General features: G+C 42.2%; 1 protein-coding gene across 1 annotated transcript in view; it reads right to left on the bottom strand.

Annotated features, from left to right (window-relative positions):
• The window catches only part of ACHE (acetylcholinesterase (Yt blood group)), a 60,738-nt gene extending 38,526 nt beyond the window's left edge, over window positions 1–22,212 (bottom strand). Inside the window, exon 1 of the mRNA XM_072399411.1 lies at window positions 22,061–22,212. The gene's annotated coding sequence lies outside the window, so the exon portion shown is untranslated. The remainder of the gene's footprint in view (window positions 1–22,060) is intronic.
• Window positions 22,213–22,442: the final 230 nt, after the last annotated feature.

Genomic DNA, 22,442 nt, shown 5'->3' with positions numbered 1-22,442 from the left:
ACAAAGTCCATCGACAAAAAAGATTGTTGATTTCCTCGGTTTGCGAATTCTACCCTAAAGAAGTCCCTTTCCTTTCTGTCCTTACAGTCATTTAATCTCAGCTGCACATGTAAGCATTCCCAAGGGTGGTCTACATGTAAATGTGCTGATACAGTGTGAGAAGCAATGATGGGAATTCCTCTGTCCTCGTTGAAGTTTATTATTCTGCCATCATGGTGGTACTTTTGCATAGACATCTGCAAAGTTTACACACAGTGGAGTCAGAAAAAATATTATAGGTTTGTGTCTTCAGTGCTAACTATGTGTCTGCATGTGGGCAGACAATACAAAAGGAACTAAGGTTTGTGATGTATTGTGCTGTCAACAGTGGCAGAGGAGATTTGATAACAAAGGTTAGAGATAAATTGTTTGGAAGAAGATGAGCATAGAGAGAGGTATGGAGCACGTTCTATGTTTAACTGGAGTTTAATGTTAGCTCAGGAGAGGGGGTTTATTTTTGGGAAAGATAAAGGGATACCTGCACACTATAAAGTACAGAATTCTTGCAAAGTATAGATTAGAAGTATATATAAGATATTTAAGGTATATATAAAATAGCAGAATGTCTGTTCTCTCCTTCTTTGAGGGATTACACAATACAAAGTCAAGGTAATAAAAATAGTCCCAAGGGCCACGATTCAAAAGGAGTGGATGGAGGTGTGAGGCTGAATTAGGGCTAACCTGTGGTCATCACACATTTGATATAACAGCTGATGCATGTCTGTGTTTGCAATCATGTGCTTTTTGTTCTTCATTTAAGCACTACTCTTCAAATCTATTTTGACATTCCGCAAAACCAATCTTGCAAATTTGATGAGCTACTTCAAGCTCATTCAGGAAGTTGGGTGAAATCTGCCTATAGTTCCAACTGACTTCCAAGAACATACTGATTTTCTAGAGCAGTAACAAGGAAGCATGCAATACTTGAGTATTACTAAGATGCTAAAATATACAAACCTTTATCCCGGAATATCTTTACAGAGTATCTTCTTCTTTTACAGAAATATGCTCATGACAGGTGCTCTTTAAATAGGACAGCTATTTACTAATAGCTCCAGCTCTTCCCTTGCAGCTCCCGACACCTGGGCCTATATCAGCAAGCTGCTTGAAGCAATAGGGATCAATACAGGGAGTAGGCCTTCTGTCAAATCTATTAGTTTATTTATGGGTCCACTACTGTCAGTCATGTGATTTAAAGGGATGTACCCACACCCTGCCCCTCCACTGCTGCAAATATATCCTGCGAGCCTGCACTGAAACCAATTACAGTAATGGAAGGAGAGCTGCCTGAGATGCAGGAATTGGTTCAGGCACAATGCGGAGAAGGAAAACACAAGAATCACTCATGTGAGAATGCCAGAGAAATATAGAAGAGGCGGAGGTGGAGAGGGGGGTGATGGATTACAGAGGTTAACCCCTGAAGACTGCTTGTAGCTCTGACAGAGATTGTCATTCTTGTCATCCATGTTATTAGATTCTTCCCGAAAGCATTCTGAAAACAGCAACAGGTAGAAGCATTCTGTGAACTACATCGCCATTGTGACAGAGCTATCACATGCAATGGGCATGATGTATTAAAGCTATCCTAGACTGGAGAAGATAGACTATCATGGGTGAACCTGGGTGATCTAGCGAACCTTGATAGATCTGCTCCAAGATCAAAAACATTTGCCAACTAATAGAAAATGATATTAAAGAAACACATTTCTAGATCAACCAGGTTCTCCCATGATATTTTATCTTCTCCAATCTTGAAGAGCTTTAATAAATTAGGCCTAATATGTTTAGCCAAGTATAAAAATATTGATACATATGAGATGATGGTTGCCCAAAACGGTCAAGGTATAAGGGACCCCTGACTATCTTGATTGGCTCGGTTCTTTTCCCCTTCCAAAGATCAGTAGGTCACCCTAGACCAAGCGACAGAATATTTTATTATTATTATTATTATTAATAATAATAAACAGGATTTATATAGCGCCAACATATTACGCAGCCCTGTACATTAAATAGGGGTTGCAAATGACAGACTAATACAGACAGTGATACAGGAGGAGAGGACCCTGCCCCGAAGAGCTTACAATCTAGTAGGTGGGGGAATTTCACACACAATAGGATGGGAGATATGTAGTGGTGGGAAGTAATGGTGGTTTCAAAAGACAGAAGAAGACGGGTAGGCAAGTTTGAAAAAATGGGTTTTGAGCGCTCTTTTAAATGAGCAGAAAGTAGGAGCAAGCCGAATAGGACGAGGAAGACCATTCCAGAGAGTGGGGCAGCTCTAGAGAAGTCTTGGAGCTGTGCATGTGATGAGGTTATGAGTGAGGAAGTCATTAGTAGGTCATTGGAGGAGCGGAGAGAGCGGCAGGGGGAGTATTTTTTAACCATGACAGAAATGTAAGTGGGACAAGAACTGTGGAGGGATTTGAAGGCAAAGCACAGGAGCTAAATTTGATTCTAAGGTGAAATGGAAGCCAATGAAGAGAACTACAAAGAGATGCAGCGGAAGAGGAGCGGAGGGAAGGATGGATGAGTCTGGCTGCAGCATTCATAATAGATTGTAGAGGAGAGAGTCGGGTTAGTGGAAAACCAGAGAGGAGGAGGTTACAGTAGTCCAGACAAGAGATGATAAGAGCGTGTACAAGGAGGTTGGTGGTCTCTGGGGACAGGTAGGGGCGGATTTTGGAGATGTTGCGTAGATGAAAGTGACAGGACCTGGAAATGTTCTGAATATGGGTGGAAAATGAGAGGGCCGAGTCAAAGGTGACACCAAGACAACGTGCTTGAGGGGAGGGCTGAATAACAGTGTTGTTAACAGTTAGATATATGTCAGGGGGAGATTTGGAATTTGAGGGGGGATGACACATCACATCTTACCATCCCTCTTCATTTGCCATTGGAATGTACTTGTGCTTTTTTTTTTTAACCAGACTTCAGGACAACTTCAGCTCAATGGTACATCCATGGCATGAAAAGAAGTAAGAAGACCAGATAATGGCGATAACAGAAACTACTAACATGTTCCCTACTCACATGACATGGCCAAAAGAAGCCATTGTGTTTGCATGCTGGCCACCCATGAGTGCCTTCTAAAAACAGTTGGATTTAGGATTTCCATCGGTGGCTGCAAAATCCAACTGCTTCTAAAAGGCATCCATGGTTGACCAGCATACAAACATAAAGTAGTTGGATTTTGCAGCCACTGATGAACATCCTATGAAAATCCATTTTAGGAGAGACGGATGGCTTCTGATATTGTGAAGATAAAGTCATGGACAGATGCGTAATTTCTCTCTGTAAATCATGTATAGGCGAAGCAATGGAGCCATGTACGAATCGTGTTGGCCAGTATACCAGCAAACAGGATTTTGCCTGCTTTGTACCAACTGATATGTACACCAGTTACCATTCAAAATGCTTTCATTTGCCATCAGCAAAAAGTGCAAAACTAGCAATTGCTCTTTAACACAAAGTGATGTTACAGCACATGTTCTTCCCATTCATATACCATTATCTCTCACCACACTGACCACAAATAATCCAGGTGCGGAAAAAAAATTACTTGTAGGAAATGGTTGATAATGAGTTTGAACTCAGATGTACTTTAAAAGCCATTGGATTTCGATCTAAAATAAAATCGGCCTGTATACACCGACCTTTACTAGAGGGAAAGTACCAATGGCAGCCTAGATATTTCTCATGACTCCTAAAAAAGAATGACATGGGAAAACTTTGTGCTATGAATATTATCACCATTAATGCATTTTCTTGGTTTGGAGAAGTTAAGCCTTGAGGTCTTCTTGCAGTTCCGTCTGCCTTACGGTTCAAAGGAGTTAAAAGCTAATAACATAATGGAGCGGATACATCTAGTCAACAAAATGACATTGTGTAGATTAAAAGCTGCCTATGCTGTCCGTTATTTACACTGGAACAATTAAGTGGTTTCTCTCTGGAATATTGATCCCCCCCACCATTCACTCTGTACAGTAATGGACTCCTTCCAGCTCTATTTATTAACCCGGGGTGCTATTTGTACACAGCTATAAGCTATGTTGCATTTCCATCGCCCAGCCTATGGCATGTTTCATGAAGGTACACGCCCAAAACGTTAAATGGTATATCAGGGGTTTGCTACAGAAGATGGGCAGATATCTTCTGTCCTTTATAGGTTTCCCTTAATCCTCCAAATATAGCAGCAATTCATATTGGTAGCAACTGAGCAACACTGAGTCTTGGAGTTCTACAACTTCACAAGGTGCATGGAAGCTAGAAAAAGGTGACTTTATGTATGTTGATCCCCTGCAGTGCCATTTAAACATAAGAAAAAAGTGCAACCCAATAAATACATACCTATGGCTAGATATCATATACTATTCCCATAGTAAGGAACTGGAACACAAGATGTTATTTGGACAAATTGGGCTAACTGAAGCCGATCACCAATCAATAAAATGGTTGCTTTGGCTGGAAATCTGAAGTGAATTAAGCAGAAAACTGATCGTAAATAGCTGACTAAATAATTGATATACTTTATAAATTTATAATGTTGTGTGTATGAATGGTCAAAGAAATCTGATCCGGAGCTCCCTTAGTCCTATGGTACGTACAGTGCTTGCTGTCACTCATCAACCCAATCCACACTCTTATCTGAAGGCCAGAATTGCCTAAGTGTATTTACCGTGTTTTGGGACCGATGAAAACAATTACTGATCAGTAAATCAACTGATTTGAACTGGTTGTTGAATTGCAAAATTAGCAGCAGAACTGCCTGTATATACTAGGCTTTCTTGTATCACTTCTTCCTCGGGGGTGGGCTCTGTGTAGGACAGAGGCTCTGACTGGCTGCTTAGAAGTACAATCTCAAAATTATACTTACCAGCATACACTTCACTGAATGGACAACATTGGGTGCGCACATACAATGGAATCACTCCATTACGGGGCCTAATAAATGCCACCCCTTATCAGTCAACAAACCATGAACTGGTTGAGGGTGGGGAAGTTTCTTAGTAAGAACAAAGGTTTAGCAATAAATCAGAAGGTGGGGCAGTGACCACACAAACAAGTAACATCTGCATTATAGCAAAATACAAATAAAGCCAAGGCAGACAATGGAAATAAGGCTTAATTTGTGATTTAACATTTCTTCTTTAAAGAGAACAGGTCACCATTAGAGTCATATTATAATTTGAACAATCATTGTGCTATTATTGGAAAAGGAGCAATGCAGAAAAAAATGTCCATATCCAGCTTGAGAAACTTTTCTGGAGCAGGGAGGGCCCCTTAGCGTCTAACCAGTTCTGTCCAATCATATGCTTATAATTTCCATTCGAGCTGATTCACCAACGCAAACAAAAGGGAAAAATTTGTGCATGTAAAAAAAAAAAACAATCCCCGGACTTGATGCACACATTTATGCCCAATTCACAAAGGATTACATGTACACCATTGTTCAAATGCCAGAAAGTGAGAAAAATGATGACTGGGAGGAGAGTGTTCATGGAGGGCGATTGTTTTCTTGTGGTTGATGCAGCTAGCAAGGTTTCTGGGGCCATGGTAAGCTTAGATATAAAACACTAAATGAAACAAAGGGATATAATATAATTTCCTTAATTTTATAGTAATGAAGGGAAAAAGATAAAATCAGATATTTTTAATATTAAAAAGTGTATATGCAAAAATTCACAACCTATGGCCATGCTGCATCTTGTTCAGCTTTGACTACGACTATAAACACCCGCCACCCCAACGTGAGTTTGAGTATGAATTCATTTACCAAGGACCCAGCCTTGTGGTCACAAATTCTTACTGAACCTCCATAAAAGTCTCCAGCTACCTGGTTGGCAACCAAACATCACTCGCTTACAGCAGAAGAAACGAAGGGTCACCAGTTGTTCTTACAGCCACTGGACCTGGTGACCTAGTGAGAAATCTGTCCTAGCCCACTCTTTATAAATTAAAAAATTCTTGGAGGTAAGCCACATTTATTGAGCTTTTTCTTGCTAACTTCTTGGAAAGTTAGCCCCATATAGATGCTTCTCCAACCCATCCACCATCCATTCTTCCAAAAATAAGACCTGTCCTTGCCATTATTTCATATTTATTTACAGGGCATGTGAGTTTAAGGCAAGACCTTTTTATTAGGAAATGGGCAAAGGTGGCTTCCATACTTTCACCCTTATAGCCAATCACAGAACTTGCTGTGCATAATTGCCCTAGTTTACAAAAATACATTGGATTCTTCACACGCACAAACCTTTATTATACAACAGGTCCCCAGTCATGTTACATCACACTGGCTTTACAAGCTAAAACCTAAGTGCATAGAATTTTCCCATTTTGCCTTGAAAGAGCTTTTATTTTAGTGCACTTTTTCCATTTGTTATTTATAGCCCAATGGAGCTGGGAGAGATCCATATTTATTTTACCCTGATGCCACGCTTCGGCTTTTGACGTCTCCCTGTCCATCATCTCTCTCCAGTGACTCGGTCTATATATACACCTCTTGTTGTATCCCCCCCCCCCCCCGGAATCACCCAGTGATTTCCTTCCGCTACAGAGGTATAAATAGAATTCCTGGAGGATTTCTTCTATCCTGTGGTAAGGGAGGGGGGATATGGTCACAAGAACTGGACAGACATGAAAGAACTTAAAATAAATATATACCAACATAACCTTCGGGTTCATAGCCTTAGGTTTTAAAGGTGGATCTAAAAACATTTTTTTAATGGAGTGGAGAAAAACTACAATCCGTTAGGTCTACATCGAGGTCAGAGGCTTTCAAGGTCCAAGAGGGCATTTCGGTCTACTTAGGGAAAATTTAAAGCCAAGCTATACAATAACCACCTCCCATCTACCAAAACCCAAAAAAACACTATCTAAATTCTTTTTTGCCCACCTGAAGCTCTGGTCATGTGACATTACAGTCATGGGTCTTCTCTCTTCCTCTAAAATATGGGGTCCTTCTTTTCATCATCAATTGGCTGTTCAGCAGTGGGCCTCTCAGGATTTAAAGGAGAGCCTGCAGTTGATAAATTAGTAGACTTTCATCGACCGTGTCTGGGGTACATATCGGCACTTGCTTAAGGTTTCCTATGCTTGGATACAATGCTGTAAAGAGACCTGAAGGGCGGATTTAGATGAGAATAGCCTATTTAACAAGGTGAACAAATGTAAAATTGATGAAAGATAGTGGGGTGTTGTGTATGACTTGGGATTTTACCATTAATCTAGCTTTCAATTGTGTGTCCAGGACAGTAATTGAGAGTAATCCTTCAACTGGGACACTGACCACATTTTCCTTTATTCCTGAGCTTGGGCTCCCTGTTGATTGCAGAACTCAAGCTGTGACCCAGCAGAAGGCATTACCAGAGAGGCAATGGCTTCCACACAGAAAGCAAGGTATGTCCAATAGAGATCCAATATAATTTCCAATGTTTAAAGCAGAACCTTCACAAAAAACCCTCAAAACTGGTCCTTCTCCAGGGACCCATTTTTTTATGGCTTGATGAAGAGTTATAGCCACAGACTCAAGCTTGGAACATTTTTCGGAGTGTCAGATACCTTTGTTCCATGCCATATTCATGTGTTCCATTCTCCAATCCTGGCTATGGGACATGATATACAATAAGTTCATAGAAGGAACCGCAGTTCAACAAAACAAAGGGGGGGGGGGGGGGGGGTTGGTGACAGGCATAGAGCTCACTTTTCCAATTTTGGCTCCACTGAAGCTATAACCTCCATAAAACTTTTAGCTTGCAACACTTTGAGTAGTTTCTGATTCCCTGATTCTTCTGATGTTAGATCATTGCTACAAATCCTACTACACAACAGGACATAGAGGTCAATGAAAGGAACCACAGCTCAACAAAGCAAAGATGGGTCCACCAGAAACATGCGTACAACCCACTTCTAAGTTGGGATCTACCAAAGAACTATAACCTACTTTAAATATCTTGCAACCTTTTTAGTAGCATCAGATACCTGTGTTCCATGCTACAACCCTTACTATGGTGCAGGACAAGGAGGTCATGGAAGGAATCACAGCTAAATGAAGCAAAGATGGGACCACCAGAGACATACATAGATTTCTTCCTTCCAATGACTATATCACTAAAAATTAGGCTCATGCTAAATAAATAACTATCATATGCATATGAAATATCCAGGTGTATGAGTAACTAAATCCATTTACATTATTGCCATTTTAATTTTTTGAAACCCATATACAATACACAAGAAATAACTTTTGCATGCTAGACACCAGTCTTCTTACAGTTACATAAAAATGAGATGTTGCTCTTGCTAGGAAGGTAAATTCTTCACACAAATAGAATAAAGGTGGTTGATGGGCAGCAATTTATGTCCATTGTTTTTTTCTTTTTAATATAAAATTAGGTATTAGCAAAGAATGACAAAAACCTAAAAGTCCCATCATGCTTGGGGGCAGCCTGGTCCTGCAAAACCTTCACATTGCAGCAAGCCAAGCTGCCCACCTCATCTTCCTCTACATGGTGCGTGTTTGTAAGATGACAGCCAGGCACCTATGACAAACAGCTCTCAGCCTTTCCGACCTCATTTATCTGTGTGCAGTTAAGCGTTCAATACATGTTCCTGCATCCCTCCTCCCCCCCTCCACACACACAGCAAGTCCTATCTCTGCTGCAGTAATTTAATAAAGTGCTCTGCAAATGAGCTCACCTCCATCTGCAGGATTTATTACCGACGCTGCAATGCAGGGGTCATCAGGACTAACAAGCCTTGCAAAACACAAGAGCGCCATGCATTGCCAACCAGACAGCTGCATGAGCGAGGTGGCAAAATGCAAAAAAGCTGCACTGCAGGCCATAGATCTAAGCTGACAGAAAACTGCAAGACGCAGCACGGGGCCAGAATGCACTGCAGTCAAAGTAGGGCACCAGAACGTTCTAGGCAAATCCAAAAGTCTAAAACCAAATAAAGGGGATGTATACAGGAGCATTGGCCTGCTGCCCAAATGGTTTCATTCCTAGACTTAGGTGAATGGGGTTTAAACCCAACAGAAACTCCAAAACAGTTAGGCCTTCAGAAGCTTCTGTGAATCCTTTGGTCATAGTAGGAGAATGGCCTCCTTTTCACGTCCAGCCTAAGGCCCCTGCTAGAGATGATGGGTGAAATGGGGTCATGGAGTGGTATGAGTACCCATGGTACCTTGGAACCTAAGTGTTGGCAACATCTGGGACAGTAGAATGTCCAGACAGCTGAATATGGAGTCGAAGAATCAAGCTTGGTCACCAACAGCCAGCAGGCACATGATCCGAATAGGTAAGTTTGTGGTCAAGATGTTAGGTTCAGGATCTGCAACAAATGAATGAGTGGACAGATAGATTGTTAGATAGAGAAACAGAGTCAAGATTGAGAAAGCAGAAAGAATTACAGATCAGAGGCCATGGAGTGCTGCTGAGGACTATTCCGAATAGAACTCATGTCAAGCTTAACATAAATGGCTGCCAAGTCACACATAAGGAAGCAGATATGCAAAAGGGAGTATTTAGGAAGGTCTTGGGGATAATTTTACTGAGGCTGGTTGATTTACCTTTCAGTTGATAAAGAGCTGATTTAAGCTGATGGTAAATTGCATCAAGCTGCTTCACATTGACTTGCATGGTGAAGAAAAGCAGCAAAGATTCCAACAAAAATCTTTGCAATGAGTCAATTAAAAATGTCAAACAAACTAAAATCAAGCTACCATAGGCAACCTTTAATCCTTTCAAAACAATCCAAAGCAGCCCAACTTACATTCCATGTTTGAAGACCTTGTATGGGAGAAAATCTTGGAGATTTTGAAGGCTACAAAATATTTGTAAAGCTACAGAAAGCTAGGTAGCAGGGCAGTCCACACTAGTGCCTGACCGCGCTGCAGGCAGAAGGACCCCGGTTTCTTCTTCACACTCATGCCAAGATCCACCACTAAGCATGACTGTGCCAGAGTCCCGATCCCGCTGCCAGTAGTATGCTGCTCCAGGTATGGAATCTCGGTGGGATGATACATTAGCAATGTCTCCAGACTCGGGGACATCTGCCTCCACCTCAGCACAGGCAGTGGCTCTATTCCCCTCACATAGACAGGCCAGGAAAGTCCGATACAATGACCTCAGAATAAACTGCCAAGAACAAAAAGGCAATTATTCCCAAAAAGTTGATGCAGAAGGGAGAGATGGAAAAGCAATCATACGTTCATGCTTCACGAAGACAAGCATATTCCTTATTTTCAGAACATGATTAATGCACAAGGTTGGCGTGTGATATGGTGTCTCGCGGTGAAGGATCTATACCTCTACTAAGATTATGTATCCTAATAAAAAGCTTGGCCCGCGAGCCTCTGTTTTATATTTTGACTCCCCCTGGATAAGTTGTGTAATGTATTCAGTATATAAGTCCAACCAGCCCTATGATCAAGCCAATGGGGTGAAACAATATAAGTCCAACCAGCCCTATGATCAAGCCAATGGGGAGAAACACATCAGAGAATGTGTGCCTGGAGAGGTGATGCAGACTTGTGACTACTTGTTTTGTGATGTTTCAATAAATCAATAGAATACAATAGAGTTTTCGGTTTTTATTTTGCAATGTGGCATGGACAATTTTGCCTCAAAAAATAATGAAAGTCCAGTTGGATGGAACCAACTAGCAATAGGTTTACCACGACCTGGATAAATGAAAACCTTCCCAGTCATAAAAGTTTTGCAGTTTCCTTTATTTTTTTAACAAAGGTCAGCTGTAGTGCATATATGTGTACTACCCACATAGCAATGGATGGGATTTATATGTATAAAAGAAATATGAAGTGTGATTAGCGTTTGAGAATAACGCAAAGATGAAGATAATTTATGAAGTATGTCTTGGTTTGTACAGAGTTAAGAAGATACTGACACCACCTAATTATTCATAAAAATATAAAAAAAAATATAAGGAATGACAAAAAAAGCAATAGACTTAGATTCTCTAGAAACTCTATGTTGATGAAATTACATTACATACCACAAGTGAAAGCAATTTAAATCATATCTGTGCTGCGAGGGATTGCACAACATATTATGTAAAATGAATGTATTGTAATCTATGTACATACAGTATATCATCAGGATTGCAAAACACAGCACAAGGTCAGAATAAATCATATGATGCATCAAACATCTACCTTACACTACAATAATAATAGCAAACTCTGCTTGCTGGTGTAGCATAAGCATATTGCACTGCAGCCATCTGTATGGCCAGCAATCTGGTCTTCAGAAGCCAGTACCAATATTTACGCAAGACAATGGAAAGAGTTGGATTCGGCATAAGCCAACATTCCCTGGCTAGGATTGCTTGAGTGGGAAATCTATCATTTGGATTGGGGCAATCAACCCTTTCTCTATCAGTGGGCACCAGCGTGCTTTCTCCCACTGGATTTACAAGACCTGCATGCAAACTTGCTTAGGGTACAATCGCCTTTTAAACTGGGGTTGTGGTCATTGTAACACAAATCTTTATTATATCAGAGTATCCTACTTCCCCCCTTTATTAGAATGGAAGCTCTTTGGGGCAGGGTCATCTTCTCCTCCTGTGTTATGGTCTGTATTTGTCTGTCATTGGCAACCCAATCTATTGTACAGCGCTGTGTAATATGTTGGTGCTATATAAATACAATTTATTAATAATATTAATAACAACTGCAGTCTTAACACTTAGTTTGCCCTACACCGAATAAAAGAATCTTTTGTTTAGTACTTGGCTCCACTCCAAATCTGTCCCCAAGTAACAACTCTACCCATCCATTGCCATTCCTCTATTAGGTTGAAGGACAATCAAAAGTGTAGTTATGTATATGGGATATGGGAGCAAAGGGGTTATTTTTTGGAGATCTACTGATCACCAACATTGTTTCTTCAATCTAGAACCTGGAAGAAGGTGCAGGGAAGGGGAAGGGGGCAAAAAGGCTCTTTTTTATATTTGGTGATCACCAACATTGTTTCTTCAATCTGGAAAGTAGGAGAGGGAGTGGGGAGAGGGTGCTGGGCAAAGGCGCTCTTTTTTTGGAGATCTGGTGATCACAACATTGTTTCTTCATTCTGAAAACAAATGTAGCTAATAACTCAGCCTCCACTTAAGAAGCAAATTCATGGGTCCACTATTGCAAACCCTCCGATCACAACTGGTGCAACCAAAGAATCTTTATGTTGTCTATTAAAATTGCATCATTGAGTTCCTAGATACATATGTACTCAAGTGACTGGATTCTACAAAGAGTGCTGCACAGAAGAACGCAGAACCAGTTTATCTGCCCTGCTCAATTTTCTATAACACACCTGTTATTATTGTATGAACTTTGGCAATCCTTTAAGGCCATTAGAAATCCAACTTCTCTTTGCAATGTCCACAATGGCATTTGTAAACCACATCCTGTATGTACACCTCCTTATATAAAGAGAAAGAAAAATCAATATGCTATTGGCTTTCCAACTTCACAGGCCTGGACCATTGCCAAATACAAACTGTGAATTTAAAGAAATGCAACTTATATCATTCTAAGCAGCAAATGTGGCTGCCATCATCTCATGGAGACATGTTCCCAGCAAAGGAACCGTCATCCAATCACTGAGATTTTAAATATAAGCCTATCACAAGGAGTCGGATTCTCCAGAACATTGACCAATGGTTCTCAACCAAGGTTCTGTGGAACCCTGGGGTTCCTCCATGGGTTGCTAGGGGTTTCTTGGGCAATTTGTACCTTCCAGGTTAGTTTAACTGAAACCAATGATCTTTTTGGCTATCTGTAAGGGTGACATTCTTCTCACTAGCCACCCTGCTATACTGTGAACTGTGGATATAGTAATTATAGAAGGGGTTTCTGTGAAGACCTAAAAATTATTTTAAAAAGCTCAAGCTCAAGAAACACTGCCATTTACTATGTTTGCTAAATACTATGTTTGTCTAATAAGTATTTGTTGAGCTTTGGAACACAGTTTTTATTGCAAAGGACCAGAAAAGTACATTTTATTGTGTCATGTTCAGAAAGGAGCAATCTATATATTTCTGGAACAAAATTACAAATCTTAGACTTGGCAAAGAAGTTGGCAAATGCCTACATTAGTGCAAGTGCAGTGCGTGTTGTAATGAAGGACTACACATTGGGGTCCCTGGTTTACAGTGTTCTTCACAACTATGAAATATGACATAGACATTCCAGTCCTGCTGATGTATTTCTTCAGTCTTGTACAGCTGTGCATGTTATTCTCATTGACTAAAAAGGCTTATTCTGGTTTCACTGCACACTGTGAGCTTTGCACAATGTGCATTAGAAACTGCAGCAAGCAACAGGGCCTGTCTCATTTCCTGGCTGGATGACCTCCAACATCTTCTGTTTCTACCAGCCACTTTCTATTATTGGATTTGAGTTCTTTCAATTATGGGGTCTCAGCATCACATCTGGGTGTTGCCTAGGGTGCTCATAAATGCAGGAGGACCAGCATAATCTAACTGGTTTCTCTTCAACCCGATTGTCCCTGAACTGCCCCTTTTTATTTAATATATTTCAGTTCTTTCAATCATGGAGGCAAAGCATGATGTGGGGACATTACCCTAAGGTGGTCTGCATAGTGCTGTAATGTTTTTACATGAACATTCCAGCCTTTCCTACCAGCTGTATTATAAATACATTACATAGTGAATCATAAAAAACAATGATGTCACTGGATCTAAAATAAAGTATGTATTGAAAAATGAACAGGTTCATTTGAAAATAAGAGGAGGGGAAAGGAGGAATTAGGGCAGGCAAAATATTAGCAGAATAAACTTGAGAGCCAACTCATTGCAGGGATCTGGATTCCCTTCCTCAGGGCAATGATAAACATAACTTGCAGCTGTAGAAAAAAACCTCAATATAAAAGATTGGAAATGTTGAACAGAATAATGCAAGACTATGAACTGGATGCACGACAAGTACAGTCATCATTGTATCTAAGAATACATTGCAGAATAGGCTAAGAAGTGAAATGTAATAAAGGTTGGGGAGTGCTGCTTTAAAGGGCAATTATGGACTGGTTTCATGCAGGAAATATTTTACATGGATAGGAAGTTAGGGGTGTAGGGGAATGTCCAGACCAGACCAGACCAGCAGAGCACACTGTCAGAAGCTAAGTGGTTTGGGACCCCTGCCTGGAATAACCGGCTTTTAATGGTCTTCTTTCACATTTCCAGTGCTGGACGTTAACATAGAAGAGTCCTACCACTGATGTTGCCTAAATACTGCCCACCATTGTTGAACCTCTCTTCTTTGGCAATGCCGTCTACGTTTGTTCTGAATGAGACAGCTCCTGTAACATCAGGTGTGTGGATTAGACTTGCCCTGGCCATCACATGCTGATGCCAACTTCAATCCCTATGGCTGAAACATGTTCTTTGTAAGAAGCAACATACAGTGCACAGTTCACTTTAAAATGATCTTGACTATTACACGCAGGGTGTACGCAGAATTTTTATTGATATGGAAGGGGAAGGTGATTGAAGTCACCCACTAGTAATTCAAAGGTCACACCCTGGTCAATAATAATGATTTAAAATGTGCTTGAGGTTCTAAAGTAGACCTGATGAATAATTAACTTTCTAAAGAGCATTCATTATCTATTTATCTGTCCTCATAGCAGTCTGGTATTCATCACATTCAATGTGTAGTTGTAAAATTTTGATCAGATGGGTCAGTTTACAGTCGTCTACAATAAGAAAAACCAAAGCACCCAGGCAATTTATAATGGCAAAGATGGCACATGGGATAGGCTGCTGCAAATTACCCCCCCCCCCCCAATTCTTTTAATATGGACTAAGCGTGTAAAAACTAAAACTACTATTAGGTTTTTATGGTTACCTTAAGGACCTTTTCTGTCCATTTTGGTGATGCAGCAGGAAATTTGCTATGGCAGGACACCCAGCTATGTGAGTGGGAAAAGCAGATATAGCAGTATGCAAAGTGTGCACAAGGCCCACAGCAGATTGCATGGTTCTACGTCTGCCTGCAAGCTCACCCTTCTTCAATCAGTGTCTGGCTTGTGTGCCCTCAGAAGCCTATCGCATATCATAGCTATAAATCCCTTGGCACCAGCTAGGGAAAATATATGCACTCCCTGAGGGGTGGAGAGGGTAAATAAATTCTCCCATCCCAGGCAATTGGCAATGTTGAACAAAGGAACTCTCCCTGGTTATGGGGTTTCTAGCATGGCGGCCAGCTGGATCTAGGTGGGTATGCTCTGAGGGTCTGCAAGGCTGGGGAATTGAGGCTTGCTAGGCTTCTGTTGTCACTGTAATCATGGTATAAAAATGAGCATCCTCTAACATACATACTGTCTGGCTTGGGGAAACAGGGCAACTAAGGGGCGCTACGGCTTGCACAGAAATGGAGTGAGCCCTGGGAAGGGTCAAGGCGCAGAGTCTAAGCAGTAACCAGGTCTTCTCCAGAGCCTCTAGTGGTGAGGATGTTGGGCTGCTGGTTACAGCCAGCTTGTGGTCCTTGGACACACCAGGGCGGGCAAGAAGGTACATGGTACCAAATCACTAGGCAGAAGAATTGTTGAAAAAATTTAAGGCTAAAAAGAGCAAGGGGGTTGGGTCTTAGGGAAAAACCTTGCAACGATGGCTAATTCTGTGTCAGAGCTCGAAATAGCGACAGAGAATAAAAAGCTTTTCTTTACTGGCTGGCGGGTGGGATAAAATAAACTGATTAGGGTTGGGAGGGCAGCCACGGCAGGGCCAGTACCGCATGTTTGTGCAGGAGTGAGGAGCGTTTTATCGAGGAAGAAGTTAGTAAGAGTCATAAACAGTGCGGGTATGAATCAACAATTATGTGGGTGGTCTGCGATGAATCTATCAAATACCTGTCAGTCTATGTGAGAAAGGAATTTATATATAAATGTTTCTATATGAAAGACCCACAAACAAATTAAAAACGTACCTGCTCGTTCTTCCCGGCCAGCTTTTGATCCTTGGTCTGCCTCATTCGAGAGTTTGATAGGGCTTTCAGGAGCGGTGGACTGATCACCTATCTGATGACACCAGTGCTACTTGGTAGAGCCAGGACCAAGGCACGGATAATCTTTTAGTCTGCAAGGGTGTCAATTGGAGGAAGAAGTCTTTTATCCTACAGGTGACCAGAGTATAGGCCCTTTTTTACAATGGCTGCCAATGGGTTCCCCTCAACAATTTTTAAAGGTTACTATGTAAGGGGAAAAATGTTATGTCCAGCTGATCTATTAGAAACTTCTCACCCTGTTTATGCCAAAGGCATCTGCCCATCCTACCATCTGCTAGTTATACTGTAGCTGACCAAGAACACAACACAGGTACGGAGACGCTGTACATCTGGTGTTTATTTTCAAGACATGGGCTGCCTAAAATGCTTTAGACATCTGTTTAATATAACAAAGGTGTAAAGCAGCATTCCGATGTTGGTGATATGGAATGTTTGCTTATATTGGGTTGCGTTGACACGTGTTTTCACTTTTGTACATAGACATCTGTTACTAAATGAACTGGTGCTATAGCCAAGTACGCCACCTGCAGGCCAATGTTATACAATAACATGACTTTCTAATAAAAGAACAAAAAACATTAAAAAAGAAAACTAAAACAAAAGAACAGAGATTTAGAGACATAGGGTTTTTTATCAGAGTTTTCATCCAAGATATACACATTTTTCTACTTAGATTCAATTGGTAAAATATGTGAATCTTAGATAAAAGAAGGATGAATTGCTTGGAGACAGTTATAGGAAGACCTTATATTTATGTTTATGTCCAACTTGGGGAAGTGTTATAACACTGCCAGGTTTTCACAGGCATTTGTAGCTATGTTACAGAGATTACAGCTAGCAGGAGAATAATAGAAACCTCTAATAGCACCATGGTTTGGGGGTTGATGAAGGTGAGTGGCATACATACAGCGCTGCGTAATATGTTGGCGCTATATAAATCCTGTTTATTAATAATAATAATAATAATAATAATAATACATAGATGCCGCCATCCTTTTCTGGGCTAAAAACAGCTGTCATTGGCATATGATTTATAACATGACCAGTTTATCCCACCAAGGGGCATATTTCTCACTATCCACTCATTTCATCAGGGGGAAAAATTATTAGAGGGAGGGCCACCCACTCAAGGGGTTAGCTCCCTTACATTCCTTGCTGGGTTGGTATTGAGCATTTACTTGCACCTAGATCCCTTGATAGCTAGCCTAGCCCACACTTGCACCTGGTTTCCATGCTGTTTTGTCCAAACCTAACAATTGCTGCACCTAGCCAGCAAGGGAGCCTAGTGCAAGTGAAGGGTCTGGTTAGCCAGCAAGGTAGCCAGGTGCAAGAAGAGTCTGACCCGTGACTTGCACTTGGCTCTCCTGGTAGCATGAAGATCCACTTGCACCTCTATAAGTTATAAGTGAAGGGCCTAGTCCTTAGAGTGGTGGAACACTGCATGGGGAGTCTGTTAATGCATTTCTAGTTATGCAAACAAGGAAATGATTGTGTCTCTGCGGACAAACTTTTGATGTTATCAGTATTTCTTTAGCTCTGTCTCTGCCTATAAATTTCAGGTTGCGTCAATATGGGACCGATTGGGTTTTTGTGGACAAGAAGAAATCTAGCCCTGATAACAACCCCCTATCAACCCCTTGTCCTAAGAACAGGTAGTCAGTGGGAATCAATGTGCCACTAGGGCAAGGATGCAAAGTCACCTGGAAATACCCCCCCCTTAGAGGTCTTTCACTCCTAGCTCCTGGGAGACTGGGATTCATCACACCAGCCACCTTCCTCTATTGCCCCATGTCATATTGGTGGTGGACGGGGGTCAGTGTGGTGCCTCCACCTGGTCAGCGGCTATTCACCCCAACAAACCAAGCTTCAATATTCCTAGCTCTTCTGTGGGATTGGAATGGACCAGATGCCCCTCCAACAACACCACACAAGCACATCAATGAGCCTTAGACACCCGAAACCCTGTCCCTCTTGGGCACCCGTGATCTTGTCCCTCATTTCCCATCCATTGAAGGTCTCTTGATAGGTACCAACCTATGTATATCAGGAAGCCCAACATAACCTACCATTCTGGAGGTTAACCATTCATTTAACTATCACAGTTTGGCCCATGTTAAAGTCCCCCAAATCCCTACCCTTGTCCATTGTCCGGCTTCCAACACATCATCTTCAAGATCTGACCGTTCACTTGCTGCCCAATACATCCAACCTCAGGACCAGGGTCATCATAACCAGATCATTAATGTTATGACTTCATCTGCCTGTGGGTTTATTGCTTGGGTTAATTGATATCTATTCAGGTTTGGATGAATAGTTTTACAATAAATAAATGCAATGAAATTGTTAAGGGGGTGATATGGAGATTGTGTGGAGGATACGACAGGATTATCCCAGGAATAGGTAATATGACAGCCCAGAGATCCATCTGTGCCAGGCACAGGAAAGGAAAATCTCCCCACACATCAGAGTGACAGAGATGGATAAAGCAGCTTTGTGCTAAAGACAGCAGAATCCCAGAAAGTGTGAGCACAGCTGGCTGGGTAATCCTGTCCTTATTTATCAAAATTACTTTCTTCAGTCTATGGTGGCTGCAGGAACCAGATTCTTCCCTTCACCCACCTATCCTACAGTCCTGTACAGTTTTGGAGTGTTGGAAGAATATTAAAGCACAGCAACAGCATACAAACCTCATGCGAATCGCATGCCTGATGGCAAATGAATTCATGCATCCAGTGCAGCAAAGCTACCATGTAGCCGATATAGCCCCATACAGCGCCATCTCAGCCCAACTGTCCTTGGTCCAGCCCTTTCCTTCCTAGCCCGGCTATCTCTGGGCCAACCTTTCCATCCTAGCCTGGCTGTCCCTGGGCCAGCCCTTTTCATCTTAGCCTGGCCATCCTTGGGCCAGCCCTTTTCATCCTAGCCCAACTGTCACTTGGCCAGTCCTTCCAATCCTAGCCCAACTGTCCTTGGTCCAGCCCTTTCCTTCCCAGTCCAGATATCTCTAGGCCAGCCCTTTCCATCCCAGCCCGGAGATCCCTGGGCTAGCCCTTTCCATCAAAGCTCATCTGTCCCTGGCCCAGCCTTTTCTATCCCAGCCCAACTGTCCTTAAGCCATCCCATCCCATCCCATCTTAGCCTGGCTGTCCCTGGGCCAGCTTTTTCCATCATAGCCCGGCTGTCCCTGGGCCAGCCCTTCCCATCTTAGCCCGGCTGTCCCTCAGCCAGTCTTTTCCATTCTAGCCTGGCTGTCCCTGGCCCAGCCCTTTCAATCCTAGCCCGGCTGTCCCTTGGCCATTCTTTTCCCTCCTAGCCTGGCTGTCCTTGAACCACCCCTTTCTATCCATTGGATTTTAGTTTATGCAGTCATGGAGTCTAATCACCACATGTGGCCATTACCTAGGGTGGCCTGCATGCAGATACAGCCTGCCTAGGAAAACTCACCAGACTAACATCCATCAAGACATGTGCACAACTCCCAGTAGCCAGTCCAATGATTGTATCAGGGTTGAGAGCTTGCTATGGGAGTACTTAAGCAGGGTGCTCTGAATTTTTTTTAGAACGCCAGTACAGCAATTTTGACCTCTAACACAAGCCAGGGTCTGTTTTCTTGGATTTACTCACCTGGACCATGGCTGTAAAAGTGGCTACAGGTCCTAGTAGCTACATCTGTGGCCCTGTGTTCAGTGGGGAATGATTCAAAGAAGTAGATGGCACATCCCAAGGTCAGGATTGACCAACTCCAGGCCCTGAGGGGCGCATACAGACCTGGTCTAATATACAATCAGTCATTTTCTGACATGTTGAAGAGTGTTGCATTAGGGAAGCCTATTCAAATTAAAGTGTATATATTTCCTTATAAGTAAGAAATAACATACTTACCTGTTTGACCTCCTTCTTCACTTCAAATGCTATGGGTTCCGGAAAATCCTTTGTCCAACATCTATTGGGAATCCAATTTTGAGGCATTGACAAAGTGTTCACCACAATCTGATATCCGCCATTGACAAGTTTAGCTTCTCCCCTAACGCGTTTCACCCTCCATCAGGCTCAGTCATAATGCGTGTATCATGGCAAAATGTTGATGGATGAAGAAGAACTTGTATGGAACCAACACTGGGAAGTGGAAAGACGATACTGTGGAGGAAGTTGAGCATTTTGGTAATTATATCTTGATGGACGATTTGGAGAGTGTTGGATATCCAGGTCCCCTACTGAGCACTGTGGTTGCTTCTGTCGGGCCATAAGTTTTGCATCTCATACATGTAGGGGCCAACAGTGGGAGGCACAGGGTTTGGTGAGGGGGTCCACCGTTTTGATGTTCCTGGAGGAGGACTCCAAGACTACTGTAGGAGATTGGTGCTGTGTTTGTGGAAAGCTATAAGTATAATATATCTTCTTCACCAAGATTTTTTTTCTACATGTTAAATATTTCCCTCTACTTACCCATCCAGAAAGATCTACTCACCTAAATCCACCATTCAAGTTCTTTTCAAGGTATAGGGAAGCACTAATCTAGCCCTGCCATCAACCAGTCTTTGACAGTCTCCTTCTTGCCAAGTTCACCTCTGGATCCCCATAGGACCCCATCACTGGGCAACCTATTGGAAGTGTCCATGTCCCTCAGGCAATGATGGGGACAGCCAAAGCCAGACCCGCCTATTGTACTCAGAAGAATGAAGACACAGGACTGGAGTGTCACATGACTACAACTTCTTTAAATTGAATACCATGAAACCTGATGATTTTCCATGACCAGTAAATCATTAATGGCAACATTAAAGTTAACCTCCCCAAACCCACTCCTATCCAGGAATATACTCACATAAATCCACCATTCAGGTCCATTTCCAGGTATAGAGAACCTCTCATTAAGCTCTGTACCAACCAGATCCCTTGATGACCACACCAATGGCCAGCCAATTAGAAGTGTCACACAGGCAATGACGCGGGCAGCCAAAGACAGACCACCCATGTACCCAGAAGAAAAGAGAAGACTCCAGACTGGAATGTCACATGGGGCTTTTTTTATAAACCCTACTAATTGATAAGTCAACTGGAAGTGTACATGTACGGGGAATGGATGTGTCCTATGATGGGGGCAGCCAAAGACAGACCCCACCTATTGTACCTAGAAGAAGAGAGAAGACTCCAGACTGGAATGTCACCGGGGGCTTTATTTATAGACCCCACCAATCGATAAGTCTACTGGAAGTGTCAATGTCACACAGCCAATGACGGGGGCAGCCAAAGACAGACCCCATCTATTGTACCCAGAAGAAGAGAGAAGACTCCAGACTGGAATGTCACCGGGGGCTTTATTTATAGACCCCACCAATCGATAAGCCTACTGGAAGTGTCAATGTCACACAGGCAATGATGGGGGCAGCCAAAGACAGACCCCACCTTTTGTACCCAGAAGAAAAAAGAAGACTCCGGACTGCAATGTCACATGGGGCATTATAGATGGGGCTTATTATATACCCCGCCAATGGACAGCCTATTGGAAGTGGTGTCCATGTCACTCAGGCAATGAATGGAACAGCAAAAAAGAGACCCAATCTATTGCACCAAAAAGAAGAGCAAAGACGCTGAACTGGAACATTACATGAGGTATTAAAGATGGGGTCTTATTCATAGACCCCGTCAATGATCAGCCTATTGGAGGTGTCCATGTCGCTCAAGCAATGATGGGGTCACCCAAAGATGGACCCCATATTTGGTAACCAAAAAAATAGCAGAATACCCAGAAGTAGTAGAATGTCATGTGACCACAACATAAAGAATACTCTAAAACCTGCCCATTTACCACTGGCATCACAAACCATAAATTGTTGTGCCACAATATCGGCCCCACTCCTATCGATCATGAATTACAGATTTAATAGTTATAACTCTGGAGACCTGATATCATTACAAGTATGGGCAGTATAGGTTTGTATTGGCACATTCATCCTATGGAGATCTCTCTGGACTTACCGGAGAAGACATCAACAGCCCCTTCTGCAGTACATCAGCCTCCTTCTCCTGCCCCCAGTCCTCTCTGCCCCTCATTTGTATAGAGGGGAATCATTATTCACACATAAATCCCAGACAGATCAGTTGCACTTCCACTTTCCTGAACTTTGACAAGTTTCCCAACTCATCCAGCCAATCAGAAACTTTTGGGCTGTACCAAGGCAGACAAGGGGGGGGGGGGGAGTGGGGACTTTGCGTGATATTTTTCTGCTTGGATGTAATCTGGAAAAATAAAGATAATTATCACAGCAGCAAGAAATACAAATAATTTTGTGTCACAAGGAATCATTACACTGAAGGAAGAGATACAATCTAGCAAATATAAAGAGAAGGAAGGATTCAC

This window comes from Pyxicephalus adspersus, chromosome 2 (assembly GCF_032062135.1).
Source record: "Pyxicephalus adspersus chromosome 2, UCB_Pads_2.0, whole genome shotgun sequence".
Classification (NCBI taxonomy): Eukaryota; Metazoa; Chordata; class Amphibia; order Anura; family Pyxicephalidae; genus Pyxicephalus; species Pyxicephalus adspersus.
The sequence above is the reverse complement of the archived record's forward strand: the minus strand, read 5'-3'. Positions and strand labels throughout refer to the sequence as shown.